This window comes from Ascaphus truei, chromosome 3 (genome assembly GCF_040206685.1).
Source record: "Ascaphus truei isolate aAscTru1 chromosome 3, aAscTru1.hap1, whole genome shotgun sequence".
NCBI lineage: Eukaryota > Metazoa > Chordata > Amphibia > Anura > Ascaphidae > Ascaphus > Ascaphus truei.
In genome coordinates this window covers 428,929,923-428,951,907 of record NC_134485.1, presented here as the reverse complement: position 1 = coordinate 428,951,907, position 21,985 = coordinate 428,929,923, and the positions used below count along the sequence as shown (strand labels likewise).

General features: G+C 46.2%; 1 protein-coding gene across 1 annotated transcript in view; it reads right to left on the bottom strand.

Annotated features, from left to right (window-relative positions):
• CASR (calcium sensing receptor) overlaps positions 1-18,121 on the bottom strand; it is a 202,767-nt gene extending 184,646 nt beyond the window's left edge. The window contains exon 1 of the mRNA XM_075592879.1: positions 17,570-18,121. The gene's annotated coding sequence lies outside the window, so the exon portion shown is untranslated. The remainder of the gene's footprint in view (positions 1-17,569) is intronic.
• Positions 18,122-21,985: the final 3,864 nt, after the last annotated feature.

Genomic DNA, 21,985 nt, shown 5'->3' with positions numbered 1-21,985 from the left:
AGAGATCTCACTACACAGGTAACATGTGTAACAAAAACAATACATCAGAAAGTAATAAGGAATGTACCTTTCTACCCAGATTAAAAGGAAAGTATACATGTGGAAAATAAGTCCAGTGCAAGACTGCAAAAAATAGTAAAACATTTAAGCACCCGCATACAGGAACAATTAGCATAGGATGGTGGCATTTATTCATTGTGAAACAGAGGTCTGTATTCTAATATGTACCCAGCACTCATTGATAAAATTAATAATCAATTATAGTGATAACAAACATACTGTAATTACTACGGTGCTGATAGGGATCCTAGAAACAAAAATATAACAAGTAACCCACCAGAGATAGAGAGAGGAAGAAAGATGCAATCCCAAATCAATGCAATCGAAAAGAAATATACATTTATTATTTGAATATAGAAATAGCAAAAAGACGCAGTAAATCTACACAAGTATAAAAACAATCTTATAAAGTGAGAGGGTACTTGAATCATCTATAATGCTAACTGGTAAATCATAGAGCTTGAAAATAGGTCACATGGGGAGCAAATAAAATATGTACAATATGTATTTCTGTATGTATGTATGTACAGCTCAACCCCGTTATAGCGCAATCCGCTATAACGCGGATCCGCTTAGAACGCGGTTTGAGCATGGACCCCGTCATTTAATTTTTTTTACTTTTTTTTGCACACTGCGCACACACTACACACACTCACTAAACACTGCACACACTCACAACACACTGCACAGCACACTACACACACTCACAGCACACTGTACACACTGCACACACTCACAGCACACTGACACACTCACATCACACACTCACAGCACACTGTACACACTGCACACACTCAGCACACTCTCACAGCATACTGCACACAGCAAACACTCACTGCACACTCACAGCCCCCCCCCCCCCCTATCCCCTTACATCCGGTGTCAGCTGCTGGGGCATCGTGGGGCTGCCTGAAGGGATCGGGGCTGGGGGGGGGGATTGGTGCCGGGCTGGGGTGCGGGGCTGCTGGTGGGGGGGATTGGTGCCAGGCTGGGGTGCGGGGCTGCTGGTAGGGGGAAATCGGTGCCGGGTTGGGGTGCGGGCTGCTGGCGGGGGGATTGGTGCCAGGCTGGGGTGCGGGGCTGCTGGTAGGGGGAAATCGGTGCCGGGTTGGGGTGCGGGCTGCTGGCGGGGATCAGGGGTGGAATCGGTGCTGGTAGAAGTAAGGCTGCTGGGGGAAGTGCAAGGGGAATGCTGGGGGAAGTACGGTGGCTGCAGGGGACATGTGCGGCTGCCGGCGCCTCACTCCACCTCTTCCCCCCTCCTCCCTCCTCCCTCCTCCCCCCTCCTCCCGATCGGGCATGCGGCGGCCATTTTTTTTTTAAATTAGCGCAACCCCGGTTATAGCGCGGTCGGATCGGGTGGCCCCCGAGGACCGCGCTATAACGGGGCTGAGTTGTATATCTTTACTCATATAGCGCTTCAGAGCAGTAATACATGTGAAAACATCATTTTATAACACATAATGGGAGTAAGCGCTTGAGACATAAAAGTCACATTAGGAACAGGAGTCCCTACCCCGAAGAGCTTACCATCTAAATTTTAAGTTCAGAGAACTTACAGAGACCGGAGGAGGGTGTTCTGGTCAGTGCGTCTGCAAGGGGCCGGGTCAGTGCATATGAGATGTATAGTATCAGCCAGCGGAGCTGCCCGTGTGCTGCGTTAAAGAGGTGTGTTTTAAGATGGATAGAAAGCTGTACAAAGTAAAGGTACAAAATATTCAATTGCTTAACATTTGTTTGTATTTGTTCATCATGATTTCCACACACCTATTACACATTTAGCAATAGAGAAAGTGACAAAACATAAAAGAAATGCTAGCTGTGAAGATTATATTATTCTATCATTTATTTACTATACAAAACAATTTTCTTCACTATATGACACATTCATGATTGGAATACAGTGATGAGTGGATGACATTTAATGAGAGATACTAGCTAGCTGTATAACCAAGGAGATTGGTTCATTGGTGTGTCTGATATCTCCCTCACAGATCAATAGCCACTAAAAGATATTATATAATTTGTTAGTTTAAAGGTTTAATGAAAAACATTTTGGTCAATAATGTATTTGTTATATTAGAAACTATATGTATGTATATGTATATGTATATATGTATATATGTATATGTATATATGTATATATGTATATATATATGTATATATATATGTATATATATATATATATGTATATAAATATATATATATACAGTGTTCGACAAACCTATACATTTGCTCGCCCCGGGCGAGTGGATTTAACCCCCGGGCGAGTAAATATTGGCCCAAGCAGCACACGTTTGGTACTAGGTGGCGAGTAGATTTTTTTGTGTGGCGAGTAGATTTTTTGGTGATTTGTCAACCTCTGTGTATATATATATATATATATATATATATTTATATATATATATATATATATATATATATATATATATATATATATATATATATATATATATATAAAAATAATGGACCCTATACAATTAAAATGTTATAATAACATTATAAGGTTATTTTATATCAAGGCTATTGTTGACTGCATCAATCCATTCTGACAATTTCATTTCGAGAAACTGTCAATAACCTGGTTCGTTCCATGTGAGATGTTAGATGGATGTCTAAAGAGATGAGATAATGTATATGGAACGGATCTTTCACTTATTTTCTAATTATCACCATGACGTGAAGAATAATATTATCGATATTGATCTGGTTTTACTTAAACTTGTATGTATAAAATGTGTTTAAGTAATTCATTGTCTAACATACTTGTCCATTATTGAGTAATTGTACTGATTAACATCAGATGACAAGTTAAAGTATAACATGGTGGAACTGGTTAAACGGCCCTGGGGAAGAGCTATTTAAGTTTGAAACGCGTTGGCTTTCTAATATGTTTTTTTTTACTAATAAATGAAAGAATAAAGATATTTGTTCAAAGTAATGCATTTCGGCGAGTTGTTTAGTAGGCAGTGGAACATGGTGACGTGGGAACCAACAAACCACCCGGTCTTGACAAAGTGACGTCATCTCCGCGGTCTGCAGAGAGGGACCCTGTGGAGCAACTATGCAGAAGTAAACGTGGTGCATGGGCTGCTATTACTAGCACGTTACTACGGAGCGTGGAGACTACATACAAGAGCACAGCGGGGCAATCATGTTAGCATGTTGCAATTTCTAGAATAGTAAGACTCCAAAAGGTATATGTATCAAGGAAAAATCCCTTCTGCCTTGGCACACAGAGGTCCAGGGGAGTTACATGTTTGTCAAAGTCTGCGAAAACTCAGAGCAAAAAGAGGCGCATCCCCTGGATTTCTAACAGAAGACTTTTCCATTGACAGCACAGAGAATTTCTGTATTTTAAGACTCTTGCGTTGTTCGCATACACTCGGGAGACTCTGATACATGACCCCAACATGGATCAGAAACTAGTAGTCTACATTGGGTTTTAGGACTGAAATTCTCTTTACTTGCAAAACGAGTGCAACAAACAAAACCAAATGAATAAAACAAAAAACAATCGAAACCAATTGGATTTTTGTTCCTTGATTAATCAGGGGGGGAGTATTTTTCCATCTCGCTGGGATTAATGTAACAGGGTCTACAAGGGCTACTTATTAAATGCTCCCGGCAGCAGCCGGAGTAAAAAACCTAGAACTGGAGAGAAAAACCGCCCCAGATTTGCATCGCTTCTGCTCAACTTCTGCAGCCGGACACGTCAGTGAAACAGACCCATTCGATGCGCAAAGTTTCCTCCCTGCATTCCCCTGCCTACTCCCCCGCCCCCCCCCCCCATGCTCCCCACCCCCCACCTGCTCGGCTCTGGCGTCAAATGATGCCACGGGGGGGGCATGTTACGTCACGTTGCCATTTGACGCTGGGTTGCCATGGAGAAGTGTCTCTGGAAGGCAAGGTAAGTAAAGTTACAGAGGCCTCGCGCGATCCCCGGCATTTATTTTAAATGTCTTCGGGGAAGCGCTGGGCCTCTGTAACAGGCGCCCCGCCCCCCCCCCCCCCCCAGAAAATCTCCCTCACTTTGCGCACCCCTGCAGTAGGAGATAATTTAGTGACGCAATAATAAATTAAGTCCTGCCATTACTTATCTAAACAAGCGAAAACAAAAAATGTGACCCATAATTATTACAAATTGCTCTTATTTGTGGAGTCAGCAAGAAATTCCCCAAATTTGTAAAAAAATAAAAAAAAATAAACACTTTGGTTCATTTGTATGTAACTAAAAAGCTGAGGGGACACAGAGGGGAAGAATACAGATATAGGGGGTAAAGGGTCCGTGGAGTGATACATGAAGGGGCGTTTTTAGCAAAATGTACGCAGATTGCATTATTTTCATCTTGCGTCCTTTAGTGTCAATGTATCAAGGTCTTTGCTCAAAGTTTTGCGCCGTTTGCAACACCTGGCTTTGTGAGGAGTGACATAGGAGGAGTTCGGGAGGAGTTACATGACGCACAGATTGTAATAAATTGTATCAATTGTATCAAACTCTGCGTCTCTGTGCGTCACTTTTTTATTTTGTATTTGAGTCAAAATAACCCGCCTGGCCGAAGGCGGCATAGGACACTTTTCTGGCTAACAATAGTCATCAAATGTGAGGGACACTTTCTTGCATTTGATGAAAAAGCGAGCAGAAAATGGAGCAATGTGTCGAAACAAACGTATCTCCCCCTACAGTGCAGTACAGTGCAGTACAGTGCAGTACAGTGCAGTGCAGTGCAGTACAGTGCAGTACAGTGCAGTACAGTGCAGTGCAGTACAGTGCAGTGCAGTACAGTGCAGTGCAGTACAGTGCAGTGCAGTGTGTCAAAGTCTTCCAGCTGCAACATTGTAGAAAAAACCCTGCACAATATTTGTAAAGGAAAGAGGTTCTGTAGAAAGCAATGAGACTGATCCCAGCCTGCACTGACCCAGCATCCTGACCAGGTCTGAGAGACTGAGCACAGCCTGCACTGACCCAGCACCCTGACCAGGTCTGAGAGACTGAGCCCAGCCTGCACTGACCCAGCATCCTGACCAGGTCTGAGAGACTGAGCACAGCCTGCACTGACCCAGCACCCTGATCAGGTCTGAGAGACTGAGCCCAGCCTGCACTGACCCAGCACCCTGACCAGGTCTGACAGACTGAGCCCAGCCTGCACCCAGCACCCTAACCAGGTCTGAGAGACTGAGCCCAGCCTGCACCGACCCAGCATCCTGACCAGGTATGAGAGACTGAGCCCAGCCTGCACTGACCCAGCATCCTGACCAGGTATGAGAGACTGAGCCCAGCCTGCACTGACCCAGCACCCTGACCAGGTCTGAGAGACTGAGCCCAGCCTGCACCGACCCAGCATCCTGACCAGGTATGAGAGACTGAGCACAGCCTGCACTGACCCAGCACCCTGACCAGGTCTGAGAGACTGAGCACAGCCTGCACCGACCCAGCACCCTGACCAGGTCTGAGAGACTGAGCACAGCCTTCACCGACCCAGCACCCTGACCAGGTCTGAGAGACTGAGCACAGCATGTGTTTATACCCAACTCAATGTAAACTCCTTTAGAGTCAGGCAAGGAGGGTTACACGTCATTACCCAGAATCCTTGGCTGCAATGGAAGCATTGTATGCTAAGAGATAATGGGGAAAGGCAGATTTGCAGACCTGTCCGTGGCTGCGCTCACGAGTGGTATTTTTATTTAATATATAAAAACAAATGTGCCTACGTCCCCACCCAATCCATTATAAACAGACAACATCGTTTTCTCTTTCCATGAGGTAGGTTTGGGGGGAGGTGGTGGACCCATTAAGGAAGAATAGATTTCCTTGTCACCACAGCCACTGCTTCCAATGAGGCTTTCTCACTATTTGCACCAGTTAGTGCCCCAGTTTTGCTTTGATACAAACCCCCCTATTGTTCCCCCGGATAACACACCGCATCCTCCGTCTACATCTGCACCATGCAGCTGATACACAGGGGAGCAGCTGATACACAAATATTCATTAAGTAAAAACACACCCAACATTTCTACGTCGTTCAGCAAAAAGTGACACAGTGCGAGTGCTCAGTTGCGTGTCATTACCCAGAATCCCTTGCTGCAGTGGAAGCACTGGATGCGAAGAGATAATGGGGAAAGGCAGCGTTGCAGACCTGTCTGAGACGTGTGAATGTGCTCGCCGTGCGGGATTTTTTATTATAAGTCATTAGAAAATCTGTGATCATTATCCGTGTCCCCGATGTGTTCCAGGCCCATCTCCAGCGCCGACGCGATTACGGAAATGCAAAGCCAACACATAATTATTCGCGCAACAAAAATATGAAACAAAAAGCGTGTACTGGCAATAAAACCACGAGGGACATGTGTGCGCCTCTTCCCTCATCGGAGGAAATGAGGCTATTAGAGCCAGCAGGGGATTTACCAGGCCGGTGGTTTCAAAGGCGGCGAACCAATAATCCAGGGCTTGCCGGTTCCAAACCCGATGATTACTTTACAGAAAGTTCATTTTTCCTCCAATTGACTCTGGCAGAGGCTGCTTTTCTAGTCATAATTAGCAGGCCAATTAAGCTGATTAAAAAAATGCCGTTAACCCCTTTCAGTGCCAAAGGGGGACCTGCAACGCCTTGCAAGACAATGATCCCACTGGCACGTAAATGGTTAAAAAAAATTACAATCAGTTGCACCACAATTAAAAGTAGGATCGATTAGTTGTTTTAATAACAACTTTACTGCATATACTTAGCTTATTTACAGTATAGTGTGGAGTACGCAGCACATGGGAATGTTACAGACACAGTCCCTGCCCCGTGGAGCTTACAATCTATGTTTTTGGTGGCTGAGGCACAGGGAGATAAAGTGACTCGCCCAAGGTCACACGGAGCCGACACCGGGAATTGAACCAGGCTCCCCTGAGTAACACTCAGTGTCATTGTTTGCAGTCAGTGTCTTTAGTCACTGAGCGGCACCGTCGGCCATTTTGTTTTCCCCTACCACAGGGGACAGCAGCACATTGCTTTACCGATGCCCTTGGCAGCAAAATGGGTAAAGAAATAAGCAAAGCTTCACAAACCATTAAAGGCCAATGAAGCTTCACTCATTTGGAGAAGGTTGTATTGTCTGAAAATGCGGCAAAACACCCCCCAGCATCAATCACTACCCAGAGTTCTCCTGGGTGTCGCTCTGAGACACCACACTTATTTGATCCGCCCATATTCTGGCATCGGGCTGGGGCTGGTACTGAGGCTCATACAATAGGCGACTTCTTTCACTGACCCGACTGGCTGACCTGCCCTCCTTAGTCATCCTTCTGTTGTATCTCGGTCTTCTCTTGTCTGCTTCTAAACCTGACATACCGGAAAGGTGAGCTATTCCCACACACACAACTGGCTTCTCCTCCATTACTTCAGGAGCTTCGCTTTGTAGTTTGAGTTCAGGAGCAGTGGACTCCTTCGCCTTAGGCCTCGGGCATGGTGCCGCGGGCCACGCTGATCCGCGCTCCTGCTCTGCCTCGCCTGCTCAAACTGGAGCTTTTTTGTGTCCTGGCAGGCGAGGCAGTGAGCGCGCTTTGGGGGCGGTGTGTAGGCGGGGCGGAAGCAGGCCGGAGGCGTGACGGGAGGCGGAGCTAGTCCCTCGCTCCCATTGGATGTGAGCGATCACGTGACCGCTCCTCCGCTTCCCTGAGCGGCAAATTTTAAATTTGCCTGTCTCTCCAAAATACCTGAGCCTCCGCACGCATGCGGAAGCGTGCGGAAGCGGCTGCTAAAGCAGGGGGTAAGTGCATCTGCTCAGCACGGCTCAGCAAGGCTCACCGTACTATGTCCCAGGCCTTAGCCTTTGCTACTCAAAAAGAAACTCAGTACTGGAGCACAATAATAATAATAATAATAATAATAACTTTATTTCAGATAGCGCTTTTTTCCCAATCAAAGCGCATCACAATTACAGAGCAGCGCGCGTTACGCAGCACATACGAATGTTACAGACACAGCCCCTGCCCAGGTGAGCTTACACTCTATGTTTTTGGTGCCTGAGGCACAGGGAGATAAAGTGACTTGCCCAAGGTCACAAGGAGCTGACATGGTCCCCTGGTTCACACTCCATGTCTCTGGTTACAGAGTCAGTGTCTTTACTCACTGAGCCGCTCCTTCTCCTTGGTTCTGTGCGGGAGGATACAGAGGGAGAAAAGTCTATCTTAGGAAACAAATATTTTAGATTTGTAAAAAAAAAAACGTGGCCCTCATCTGAGTGCCACCACATATTCACCCCTCAATTGGTAAGAGACCTTAAAATAAATGATTTATACCTCTCACGGTATTTGCTGGCACCTCCGACGTGCAAGTTGGGGTGCCAGGTGGCTTCTCCAAAAATACTGGACACAATGTTGAAAGGTGCGATACGTTCGAGACACACACACACACACACACACACAAACATGGTCGAGAGACACACACATCTCTCTGCTCCATGCTGTTTCCTCCTCTCCTTGGCCCCACCCTCATATTCCTGACACCTCATCCTTATTGGCTGCATTACCCAGCAGCAGACAAATCGGTATGGAGGGAGCTCCCCAGCCCTGCCCGGGAAATCCCGCAGCCCCACAAGCCAGTCAGGTCACTACAGTATGTCCAGAGAGGTAATACCGGTATACACATACATGTCCAGTATTACCTCAAACTTATTACTGGACGGAGTGTCCAAATGCAGGACAATCCGGTTCAATACTGGACATCGGGCAACCCTGCCGTGCAAGGTGTTACACAGTGTATCTAAGTATCTAACCTTTATTCTCACATGACCGAATCTATCCAGCCGACAACCTGAGCAGTGCTGGGGTTAATGCATTCATGAAGGGGTCATGTTAGCTCGTTAAATGCAAATTCCATCCTCTGGGTTAATAGCTCATTGTATTAGCGGGTAGAATTTCCAATCGCCAGCACAGGCCGCTCACACTTTGGGGCTAACTGTCCGTTTAACCCTGCGGCTGCCGCCCGGGATGAACCCCGCCCAGCTTCTCACTTTCCTTTCTGTTTTATTGCAAATTGTTGTACAACATGATGTTTTGCTTTGTTCCCTATTCTCCGTAATCCTTTTAAGGAGATATCCTTAACACCTGACCTTTCGCCCCGGGGGACCGGTGAGGGCCAACCCTTGATTTAGACATTGGCAATAAGCTGGAGGATGAAGGTACAAGTTGAACCCGGCAATGATCCTATAACACTACCAACATTTGTTATTCTAAACCCTCACCTACTCCTGCTCCTCAGCACATGATCCTTTCACCTAATAAAGTGCGATCGAGCGCCAGGTACTTTGCATGCGATGTTCAGCACTTCCTGACACCCACAAATAGCCTCTCAGGAAAGTCTTCCGTCCAGAAAAACCCTGAGAGGAAACTTTCTGATGCTCACTGAGCGTCACTTTCAAAGTAACCGTCTCCGGCACAAATATTAGCACTTTTGACCCCGTTTCCAAAGTTATTTTTATCGTTTTTGTGCCTTGTTTTATCACACGCAAAACGACACGTATTTTATGATGTGTCAGGCCGCGTTTACAGTGCCGGCGACCGATGATGCTCACCCGTCGCCATTGGCGAAATTTGAACTTTAGGTTTGAGCGACGTCGCTGGCGACAAGGCCAGTGACGTCACGAAGGGGGAGGGCAGAGTGCAATAGGTGCTCTGTGATTGGTTTAGAGACAGTCACCTGGGGCGACTGTCTCTCCCAAAATCAAATTTCACTGGCTTACAAATTTTATGTCGCTCCATCGCTGCCGCGCCTACTATAAGCGCATGCGATGGATTTAATGTATTTGTTTTGGCACGACGTCGCGTCGCCAGGCTCTATAAGCACAGCCTAAGATTTGAGGGGCAGAGTTTTCCCCAATATTTGCACTTATGCTTAATGGTATTATACCTGTATTGTGTATGTCATTTGAGGCATTTTAAATTGTATATTTAGTATTGTTTATATATTTCTTCCAAAAAGTGCAGCACTCATGGACAGCGCTGTATAAAAATGACTAATAATTTATAATGGTAGTATAATTAAATTATAATGACAGCATAAGTATAATAATAATAATGCATTCTTGTGTAGAACGTCCCCTATGAAAAACCCTCCATTACAGTGGCAGTCCTGCTCAGGACGAGTGAACAAGGACAGTCACACGTTTAATACACTGAATGGAGCTGATGGAAACCTTTAAAAAGGAAGAAAAGAAAAAACGAAAAGTATTTTCTAAAGTTTAAACATTTCAATTTGTTTCGCCGGCAGACAGATAAATAAGGCCCTTGTTTGGCCTTATTTAACTAGCAGAAGAATAAATAAAAGACTGATGTTCAGCCTAACCCTTACCCCAATCCTAATATACCAGCCTAACCCTTACCTCAACCCTAATATACCAGACTAACCCTTACCTCAACCCTAATATACCAGACTAACCCTTACCCCAATCCTAATATACCAGCCTAACCCTTACCTCAACCCTAATATACCAGACTAACCCTTACCTCAACCCTAATATACCAGACTAACCCTTACCTCATCCCTAATGTATCAGCCTAGCCCTAACCCAACCATAATATACCAGCCTAACCCTTACCCGAACCCTAATATACCAGTCAAACCCTTACCCCAACCCTAATATACCATCCTAATCCTTAACCCAACCCTAATATCCCAGACTAACCCTTACCTCATCCCTAATGTACCAGCCTAACACTAACCCAACCATAATATACCAGCCTCACCCTTACCCAAATCCTAATATACCAGCCTAACCCTTACCCGAACCCTAATATACCAGTCAAACCCTTACCCCAACCCTAATATAAAAGCCTAACCCTTACCCCAACCCTAATATACCAGCCTAACCCTAACCCAACCATAATATACCAGCCTAACCCTTACCCCAACCCTAATATACCAGCCTAACCCTAATCCAACCCTAATATACCAGGCTAACCCTAACCCAACCCTAATATACCAGCCTAACCCTAATCCAACCATAATGTACCAGCCTAACCCTAACCCAACCCTAATATACCAGCCTAACCCTAACCCAACCCTAATATACCAGCCTAACCCTTACCCCAACCCTAATATACCAGCCTAACCCTTACCCAACCCTAATATACCAGCCTAACCCTAATCCAACCCTAATATACCAGGCTAATCCTAACCCAACCCTAATATACCAGCCTAACCCTAACCCAACCATAATATACCAGCCTAACCCTTACCCCAACCCTAATATACCAGCCTAACCCTAACCCAACCCTAATATACCAGGCTAACCCTAACCCAACCCTAATATACCAGGCTAACCCTAACCCAACCCTAATATACCAGCCTAACCCTAACCCAACCCTAATTTACCAGCCTAACCCTAACCCAACCCTAATATACCAGCCTAACCCTAACCCAACCATAATATACCAGCCTAACCCTAACCCAACCCTAATATACCAGCCTAACCCTAACCCAACCATAATATACCAGCCTAACCCTAACCCAACCCTAATATACCAGCCTAACCCTAACCCAACCCTAATATACCAGCCTAACCCTTACCCCAACCCTAATATACCAGCCTAACCCTTACCCAACCCTAATATACCAGCCTAACCCTAATCCAACCCTAATATACCAGGCTAACCCTAACCCAACCCTAATATACCAGCCTAACCCTAACCCAACCATAATATACCAGCCTAACCCTTACCCCAACCCTAATATACCAGCCTAACCCTAACCCAACCCTAATATACCAGGCTAACCCTAACCCAACCCTAATATACCAGCCTAACCCTAACCCAACCCTAATTTACCAGCCTAACCCTAACCCAACCCTAATATACCAGCCTAACCCTAACCCAACCATAATATACCAGCCTAACCCTAACCCAACCCTAATATACCAGCCTAACCCTAACCCAACCATAATATACCAGCCTAACCCTAACCCAACCCTAATATACCAGCCTAACCCTAACCCAACCCTAATATACCAGCCTAACCCTAACCCAACCCTAATATACCAGCCTAACCCTAACCCAACCCTAATATACCAGCCTAACCCTAACCCAACCATAATATACCAGCCTAACCCTTACCCCAACCCTAATATACCAGCCTAACCCTAATCCAACCCTAATATACCAGGCTAACCCTAACCCAACCCTAATATACCAGCCTAACCCTTACCCCAACCCTAATATACCAGCCTAACCCTAACCCAACCCTAATTTACCAGCCTAATCCTTACCCCAATCCTAATATGCCAGCCTAACCCTTAACGCAACACTAATATGCCAGCCTAGCGATTACCCCAACCTTAACACGAATATAAGACAAAAATACCCAATGCTACATGTGACAAAATACATAGTTAAATACTTCTTTGTTAGTATTCTCATGAGTAAGGGTCATTTAGTTAAACCCTTTGGCCAAAGCATTATAAGCCTGCGGCCACGTCACGGCATGACCAGTATGCAGCCACGTCACGGCATGACCAGTATGCAGCCACGTCACGGCATGACCAGTATGCAGCCACGTCACGGCATGACCTGTATGCAGCCACGTCACGGCATGACCAGTATGCAGCCACGTCACGGCATGACCTGTATGCAGCCACGTCACGGCATGACCTGTATGCAGCCACGTCACGGCATGACCAGTATGCAGCCACGTCACGGCATGACCAGTATGCAGCCACGTCACGGCATGACCAGTATGCAGCCACGTCACGGCATGACCAGTATGCAGCCATGTCACGGCATGACCAGTATGCAGCCACGTCACGGCATGACCAGTATGCAGCCACGTCACGGCATGACCAGTATGCAGGTCCTAACACTGCCTGTCAGAGGTAAATGGTCATGCCATGACGTGGCTGCATACTGGTCATGCCGTGACGTGGCTGCATACTGGTCATGCCATGACGTGGCTGCATACTGGTCATGCCGTGAAGTGGCTGCATACTGGTCATGCCGTGACGTGGCTGCATACTGGTCATGCCGTGACGTGGCTGCATACTGGTCATGCCGTGAAGTGGCTGCATACTGGTCATGCCGTGACGTGGCCGCATACTGGTCATGCCGTGACGTGGCCGCAGGCTTATAACGCTTTGGCCAAAGGGTTTAACTAAATGACCCTTACTCAGGAGAAGATTATCACTGAAGTATTTAACTATGTATTTTGTTACATTGGATGTAGCATTGGGTATCTTTGTCTTTTGATGTACACATTTGGCCACGCTCAGTAGTACTCCTTTTCTTGTACAGTATACATTTGGCCATGCTCAGTCAGTAGCTCTCCTTTTGATACAAATATATATATATATAGTGGGTTCTGGGGTTAAAGCTTGTTGGGATTGTGTGTTTATTAATTTGAAATTTCTAACACGAATATGCTTGACTAACCTTTATCCCAACTCTATTATACCAGCGTAACCCTAATATACCAGCCTAACCCTTACCCAACCCTAATATACCAGCCTAACCCTTACCCCAACCCTAATATACCAGCCTAACCCTTACCCCAACCCTAATATACCAGCCTAACCCTTACCCAACCCTAATATACCAGCCTAACCCTTACCCAACCCTAATATACCAGCCTAACCCTTACCCAACCCTAATATACCAGCCTAACCCTTACCCAACCCTAATATACCAGCCTAACCCTTACCCAACCCTAATATACCAGCCTAACCCTTACCCCAACCCTAATATACCAGCCTAACCCTTACCCAACCCTAATATACCAGCCTAACCCTTACCCAACCCTAATATACCAGCCTAACCCTTACCCAACCCTAATATACCAGCCTAACCCTTACCCAACCCTAATATACCAGCCTAACCCTTACCCCAACCCTAATATACCAGCCTAACCCTTACCCAACCCTAATATACCAGCCTAACCCTTACCCAACCCTAATATACCAGCCTAACCCTTACCCAACCCTAATATACCAGCCTAACCCTTACCCCAACCCTAATATACCAGCCTAACCCTTACCCAACCCTAATATACCAGCCTAATCCTTACCCAACCCTAATATACCAGCCTAATCCTTACCCAACCCTAATATACCAGCCTAATCCTTACCCAACCCTAATATACCAGCCTAATCCTTACCCAACCCTAATATACCAGCCTAATCCTTACCCAACCCTAATATACCAGCCTAATCCTTACCCAACCCTAATATACCAGCCTAATCCTTACCCAACCCTAATATACCAGCCTAATCCTTACCCCAACCCTAATATACCAGCCTAACCCTTACCCAACCCTAATATACCAGCCTAATCCTTACCCCAACCCTAATATACCAGCCTAATCCTTACCCCAACCCTAATATACCAGCCTAACCCTTACCCAACCCTAATATACCAGCCTAATCCTTACCCCAACCCTAATATATCAGCCTAATCCTTACCCCAACCCTAATATACCAGCCTAATCCTTACCCCAACCCTAATATACCAGCCTAACCCTTACCCAACCCCAATATACCAGCCTAACCCTTACCCCAACCCTAATATACCAGCCTAACCCTAACCCAACCCTAATATATCAGCCTAATCCTTACCCCAACCCTAATATACCAGCCTAACCCTTACCCCAACCCTAATATACCAGCCTAACCCTTACCCCAACCCTAATATACCAGCCTAACCCTAACCCAACCCTAATATATCAGCCTAATCCTTACCCCAACCCTAATATACCAGCCTAACCCTTACCCAACCCTAATATACCAGCCTAATCCTTACCCCAACCCTAATATATCAGCCTAATCCTTACCCCAACCCTAATATACCAGCCTAACCCTTACCCAACCCTAATATACCAGCCTAATCCTTACCCCAACCCTAATATACCAGCCTAATCCTTACCCCAACCCTAATATATCAGCCTAATCCTTACCCCAACCCTAATATACCAGCCTAACCCTTACCCAACCCTAATATACCAGCCTAACCCTTACCCAACCCTAATATACCAGCCTAACCCTTACCCAACCCTAATATACCAGCCTAACCCTAACCCAACCCTAATATACCAGCCTAACCCTAACCCAACCCTAATATACCAGCCTAACCCTAACCCAACCCTAATATACCAGCCTAACCCTAACCCAACCCTAATATACCAGCCTAACCCTTACCCAACCCTAATATACCAGCCTAACCCTTACCCAACCCTAATATACCAGCCTAACCCTTACCCAACCCTAATATACCAGCCTAACCCTAACCCAACCCTAATATACCAGCCTAACCCTTACCCCAACCCTAATATACCAGCCTAACCCTTACCCAACCCTAATATACCATCCTAATCCTTACCCCAACCCTAATATACCAGCCTAATCCTTACCCCAACCCTAATATATCAGCCTAACCCTTACCCCAACCCTAATATACCAGCCTAATCCTTACCCCAACCCTAATATACCAGCCTAATCCTTACCCCAACCCTAATATACCAGCCTAATCCTTACCCCAACCCTAATATACCAGCCTAATCCTTACCCCAACCCTAATATATCAGCCTAATCCTTACCCCAACCCTAATATACCAGCCTAACCCTTACCCCAACCCTAATATACCAGCCTAACCCTAACCCAACCCTAATATACCAGCCTAATCCTTACCCCAACCCTAATATACCAGCCTAATCCTTACCCCAACCCTAATATACCAGCCTAATCCTTACCCCAACCCTAATATACCAGTAAAACCCTTACCCCAACCCTAATATATCAGCCTAATCCTTACCCCAACCCTAATATATCAGCCTAATCCTTACCCCAACCCTAATATACCAGCCTAACCCTTACCCAAATACTAATATACCAGCCTAACCCTTACCCCAAAGCTAATATACCAGTATAACCCATACCCCAAATACTAATATACCAGCCTAACACATACCCCAACCCTAATATGCCAGTCTAACCCTTACCCCAACCCTAATATATCAGGCTAACCCGTATCCCAACCCTAATATGCCAGAGTAACCCTTATCCCAACCCTATTCTAGCCCAGCCCAAATATGCCAGCCTAACCCTTACACCACCCCTAAGATTCCACTTTAAGGCTAATATGCCAGCCTAATATGCCAGCCTAACCCAAATCCCAACCCTAATATACCATCCGAACCCTGGCTCCAACCCTAATATGCCAGCCTAGGCATTAATCCCACACTAACCCATATATACCAGCCCAACCCTTATAAGGAGGCTAACCCTTACCCCAACCCTAATATGCCAGCGTAACCCTAATATGCTAGTTTAACCATTAACCCAACCCTAATATGCCAGCCTAACCCTAACCAGACCTGCCTGGGAGAGGGACTAGGTTATAGAGCCGGCAGCCGGATAAATAGGCACGTCCTTTCTTGTCACTGTTTATTAGCAGACTGTATCAATGTGTTAATATGAGGAGATAGAACTCTTTCCTATGATGCATCTATTATAATAGCATGCACCAAATCCCGTGCGTCACCTTTTCTACCTGGGAGACTTCGATACACGACCCCCCCAAAATCCCATATTCCGAGGGTAAATCTCTCTCCGAGTCACAATCTCCATTACTTTGACTAAATTATTAATCTACTACAAAATAGGGCCGTTTGCCCAAAAAGCTGCGTCAGCGTCACATTGCTGGGGGTCATTCTGCTTTGCGTCACTTATGAATTAGCAACTTCACTTGCTCTAGTCTAGAGAATACAATAACTCAATACAAACAATGTTTGCCCTTAATACAGCAGAAACTTTTTTTAATATTAATATTCCCGTTGAACAGGATTAAATCTGATGTTAAATGGGAAGGTTGAACCCTTTCAATGCCAGAGGGCACAGCTACACATTGCAGAACAATCTCCCCCAAAATGAATAGCTGACCCTTCTGGCACTGAAGGGGTGTCAAGGGCTTTTAAGTTGTAATGTCTATTTTTATCTTGATCCCCCAAATGTCCCTTGTGTGTGTGGACATATCTTCACTGCTATGACCAATAGAATACATTAAAGGTAGAATAATGTATTAAGACAGGGGGGCTCAACTCCAGTCCTCAAGCACCCCCCACCCCAACAGGTCAGGTATTTATGCTATCCCTGCTTCAGCACAGGTGACTCAATTAGTCTCTGCTTCAGCACATGTAGCTCAAACAGTCCTAGCTTTAGCACAGGTGGCTCAATCAGTCTGTGACTGAGTCTCTGATTGAGCCACCTGTGCTGAAGCTGGGATGCACTGAAAACCTGACCTGTTGGGGAGGTGGGGGGAAGGGCTTGGGGACTGAAGTTGAGACCCCCTATATTAAAGGTACAACTGCTTTTTTTTCTAAAAATAGACTTTCTAAAAAAAAATGGTGTCCAAGATTTCATATGGCACAGTACCACTACTTTCTCATGTAACAAGGGTTGCAGAAGACTTCGTTATAGACACAGCCAGTGTTTCAGTCTCACAAACAGAATATGGTACCAAGAAGCCCCAGAGAAGGACGCACTTACCTGGTGCAGAGGGGGAGCCCGGAGCTGCAGCTGGGAGGGGGCTGATAAGGGATCCGAAGCTGGAGATGGGGGTCACCCAGTCCCGGGACTCCTGAATCCGAAGGAGGTCACTGAATCTAAAGAGGGGACCCCCCAAAAACTGCAGAGCTAAGATACATGGAGACCCCAAAACCTACACAGATGTAGGATCCCCCTACTAATCTGCAGAGCTAAACTGCACAGCTAGGACCACTGAATCTGCACACTGTCCCCCTGTATAACGCTGCACAGCTAGGACCCCTGAATCTGCACACTGTCCCCCTGTATAACGCTGCACAGCTAGGATCCCTGAATCTGCACACTAAGTACCCCTTTATAACGCTACACAGCTAGGATCTCTGATTATGCACACTCTGCGCCTCTATATAACGCTGCACAGCTAGGAATGTATCCCTGAATTTGTACACTCAGGCTCCCTATACTGTATAACGCTGCACAGCTAGGATCCCTGAATTTGCACGCTCAAGCTCCCTATATAACGCTGCACAGCTAGGACCCCTGAATCTGCACACTGTCCCCCTATATAACGCTACACAGCTAGGATCTCTGAATCTGCACACTCAGGCTCCCTATATAACGCTGCACAGTTAGGACCCCTGAATCTGCACACTGTCCCCCTATATAATACTGCACACTCTCCCTATATACTGTAACACTGCACACTGTGCCCCTATATAACACTGCACACTCTGTGTCTATACTGTAACACTGCACACTGTACCCCTATATAACACTGCACACTAGGATCACTGAAGCCACCGCTCCGATGCTGCCCTTCTTGCAGCGCTCACTGCGCCCCCTCCCTGTCACCGAGGATGGCTGGATGCTGCTGGGCTCCCTCCTCTCTCCCCTCTCTCTCTCCCTGCACCTTGCTGCCTCTTCCTCTCTGATCCTTCACTTCCCCTTCTTCTCCCCTACCTGCTATTCCCTTCTCACACAGAGAGAGAACCCCTGCCCTCCCTGTATTCCCTTCTCACACAGAGAGAGACCCCCTGCCCTCCCTGCTATTCCCTTCTCACACAGAGAGAGACCCCCTGCCCTCACTGCTATTCCCTTCTCACACAGAGAGACCCCCTGCCCTTCCTGCTATTCCCTTCTCACACAGAGAGAGAACCCCTGCCCTCCCTGTATTCCCTTCTCACACAGAGAGAGACCCCCTGCCCTCACTGCTATTCCCTTCTCACACAGAGAGAGAGCCCCTGCCCTCACTGCTATTCCCTTCTCACACAGAGAGATACCCCCTGCCCTCACTGCTATTCCCTTCTCACACAGAGAGAGAGCCCCTGCCCTCCCTGCGCTTCTCAGTTACTGTTCCCTGTGCACTAACTACGGGAGCATCATTTCTATCCCCTCAATCTCTCCTTCACCCCACAACCTTCTCTCCTATTCCTTCTATTACACACACACTATCTTCCCTTTCTTCCCCGTCTCTCCCCTCTCTTCCTTCTCTTCCCTCTCTTTCCTTCTCTTCCCTCTCTTCCCTCTCTCCCCTCTCTTTCCCTCTCTCCCCTTTCTTTCCCTCTTCTCTCTCTTCCTTCCCTTCCCTCTCTTCCCTCCCTTCCCTCTCTTCTCTCTTTTCCCTCTCTTCTCTTTCTCTCTTCCCTATCTCTTCTCTCCTCTCTTCCCTCTCTCCTCTCTTCCCTCTCTCCTTTTCTATTCCCTTTCTTCTCTCTCTTTTCCCTCTCTTCTCTCTCTTCCCTCTCTTCTCTCTCTCTCTCACCCCTCCCTCTCTCCTTTTCTATTCCCCTCTCTTCCTCAATCTCTCTTTTATTATCTCTGTCCCTCTCTACTTCCCTGCCTATGTTGTAGTAGGTATCTCTGCCTCTCCCTTCTCCCCCCCCCCCACCCCCCCTTTCAACTCACTCACTTTTTCTATCCAGCCTGCAGTCTTCAGGAGTTCACAAGTGACACTGGCAGCGTGTAGAAAGGAAAGCAGTGGAGAGGCAGTTCCCCCTCTTCCCAGTAGGGGGACATCACTGGGTTATTGGGATGAGTTCTCCTTGCTACAAGCAATACAATACCTCTCCCTGTACCCTCTCTGTTACAGACCAAAAACGCATTGGTTCTTATCTAGGGTTGTCTTATCAAATCAATCAAATGCTGCACTTAACCCTGTCAGTGTCAGCCCCCAATACATGTGGGGGGAATTTAGATCTCAGGATGCAAAACTAGGGAAAAATAATTCCACCAGACGTGTCAGGGACAATAACTTAATGGGATAAAGCTAGTTTTCCAGTTTTCCTCTTGTTTCTCCCAGATAAGATCCCGGGAGACCTTTACACAATGTGTATCTTCTTTATTATAACTTGAGTAGTTGTTGTAACATGATTTCATCTGACCCTGTGCACCATGGTGCTGAATTTCTTCATACACAAATATACTTACGTGTATATACATTGTACACTTAATATACTTCACATAGCAAAAGGGGTATACAGCTTGTCTGAAATATATTTCTGTCGTATTTATGTGCACTGTTTCCACATTTACGTGATGCAACTGCATTAAATGTGCATCATTTTTACAATGGTTGATACCTATTAACACACACTTTTTGCTATGCACCTACAAATAATATACCCAAGTCAGTTTTTATGCCAGGAAAAAGTATGCCTATGAAACTGACACATTTATATGTGAGTTTATGATACACAAACAAAGAAATCGTTGATACAGATCATTTAATCATGTGCGATGCTCAAAAATGTCACTCTAACACAGGAGTGACCATCTCCCGTCCTCAAGGGCCACCAACAGGTCAGGTTTTCAGGATATCCCAGTTTCAGCACAGGCGGCTCAATTGAGCCACTTGTGCTGTAGAAATGACTGATTGAGCCACCTGTGCTGAAGCAGGGATATCCTGAAAACCTGGCCTGTTGGTAGCCATTGTGGACTGGAGTTGGACACCCGCTGGTTTAACACAATTGTCACTGCAAATGTTTGAACCAGATGCTTCGCTCGCACATTACAAAACTTTGGTTTGATACATAGACGCAGTCCCAGATTATAAATGTCTGCGTTATGTTTGTAATGGATAGACCTTAATATATTTTGGGATTTCACACTGCAGTAGCTCTTAGAGTTAATAATATAGATTAGATAATAATAGTTAGCAAACTTACCCCTGAGGGAGTGCTATGGAGTAGAGTATCCACTGACACATACCTTTCCAAAATAACCTCTACACGACACATGGAGAGATACTATACAGTACCTGTGAACACATCTGGGATATGTACGAAAAGGGCTCATTTGAATATGCAAATAAAATGTAAATATTAAAAGCAGCTTATTTCCCAGGAATCACAGGTGTGTGCATACATCTCCCCATGTGTTGTATAGAGGGGTGTGTTAGGGTGTATGTAAGTCAATGGGTACACCATTATAGAGGAGTCCCCGAGTCCCCGAGTCCCTCTTTGTAGCAACATACATGTTATTGAAATGCCCATGCCCTTTAGGATCAGAAAAGCAATACTGCTTCTTAGGATTCCTTGGGGTTTGGACCTCCTGACCTATTAAAAAAAAAATGGCGCCCTTGCTCAGCAGACACGGTTAGTGTTGCCCATTGGAAGTGAGCGTTGGAAGACTTGCTTACTCATTGCTAGCAGCCATAGTTTCACAGCAGAGAAAGTGAAGGAGAAAGCAAGAAAACTACTGCCAATCAAGCCAACGGTGCTAATCATTTGCTCATGCATATTAGTATCTCATTATAGGTATATGCAATACTAATAAGGCTGGGGGTCGGAAAGCCATTTAATTTATTACAGGCAGATTTGACCTAGGTTGTATTTATAGGGAAAAACAAACCACGCATCCTTTCCGAAACCGGTCTTGCATTAGCTGAGTCTGCAACTTCGTGTGGGGATATTTCTTCAGAGAAACTCTAGTGCGCAAGCTAAAAAAAAATGTTATCTCCTGATCAAAGGAAACCTGACTTTTGTGAGAAAGCATCGGAGGGGAATGATTTATTAGGCTGCAGGCCCATATTTATGAAGTTGCTGCTAGTCTATAAGGCCGCGGGCATGGTCAGCGCCTAGGCGCTGAGCCGCGCTCAAGCTTGCCAGTGAGCCCCTGCAGCCGCAATGAGAGCGGCTTTAGTAGGGGCTCGCGCACACTTAAAAAATGTCGTTGCGCGCTGCGGGGATTGGGGGGCCGGTCAGGTGAGCGGTTCGCCCAATGAGGGCGAACCAGCTCCGTGACGTCACTGGCCCGCCCCCCCGACACGCCCCTGGACGGTGCGCGGAACTAAGGCCAGGGAAAGCACCCGCTTTCCCACAGCCTCCGCGCGCCTCCGCACGGCTGAAGTCACTATGGACTCGGCCTAAGGCACCTTCAGGGGCGAATGGACACCTTGGACAATATTTACTAAGCCGTTAC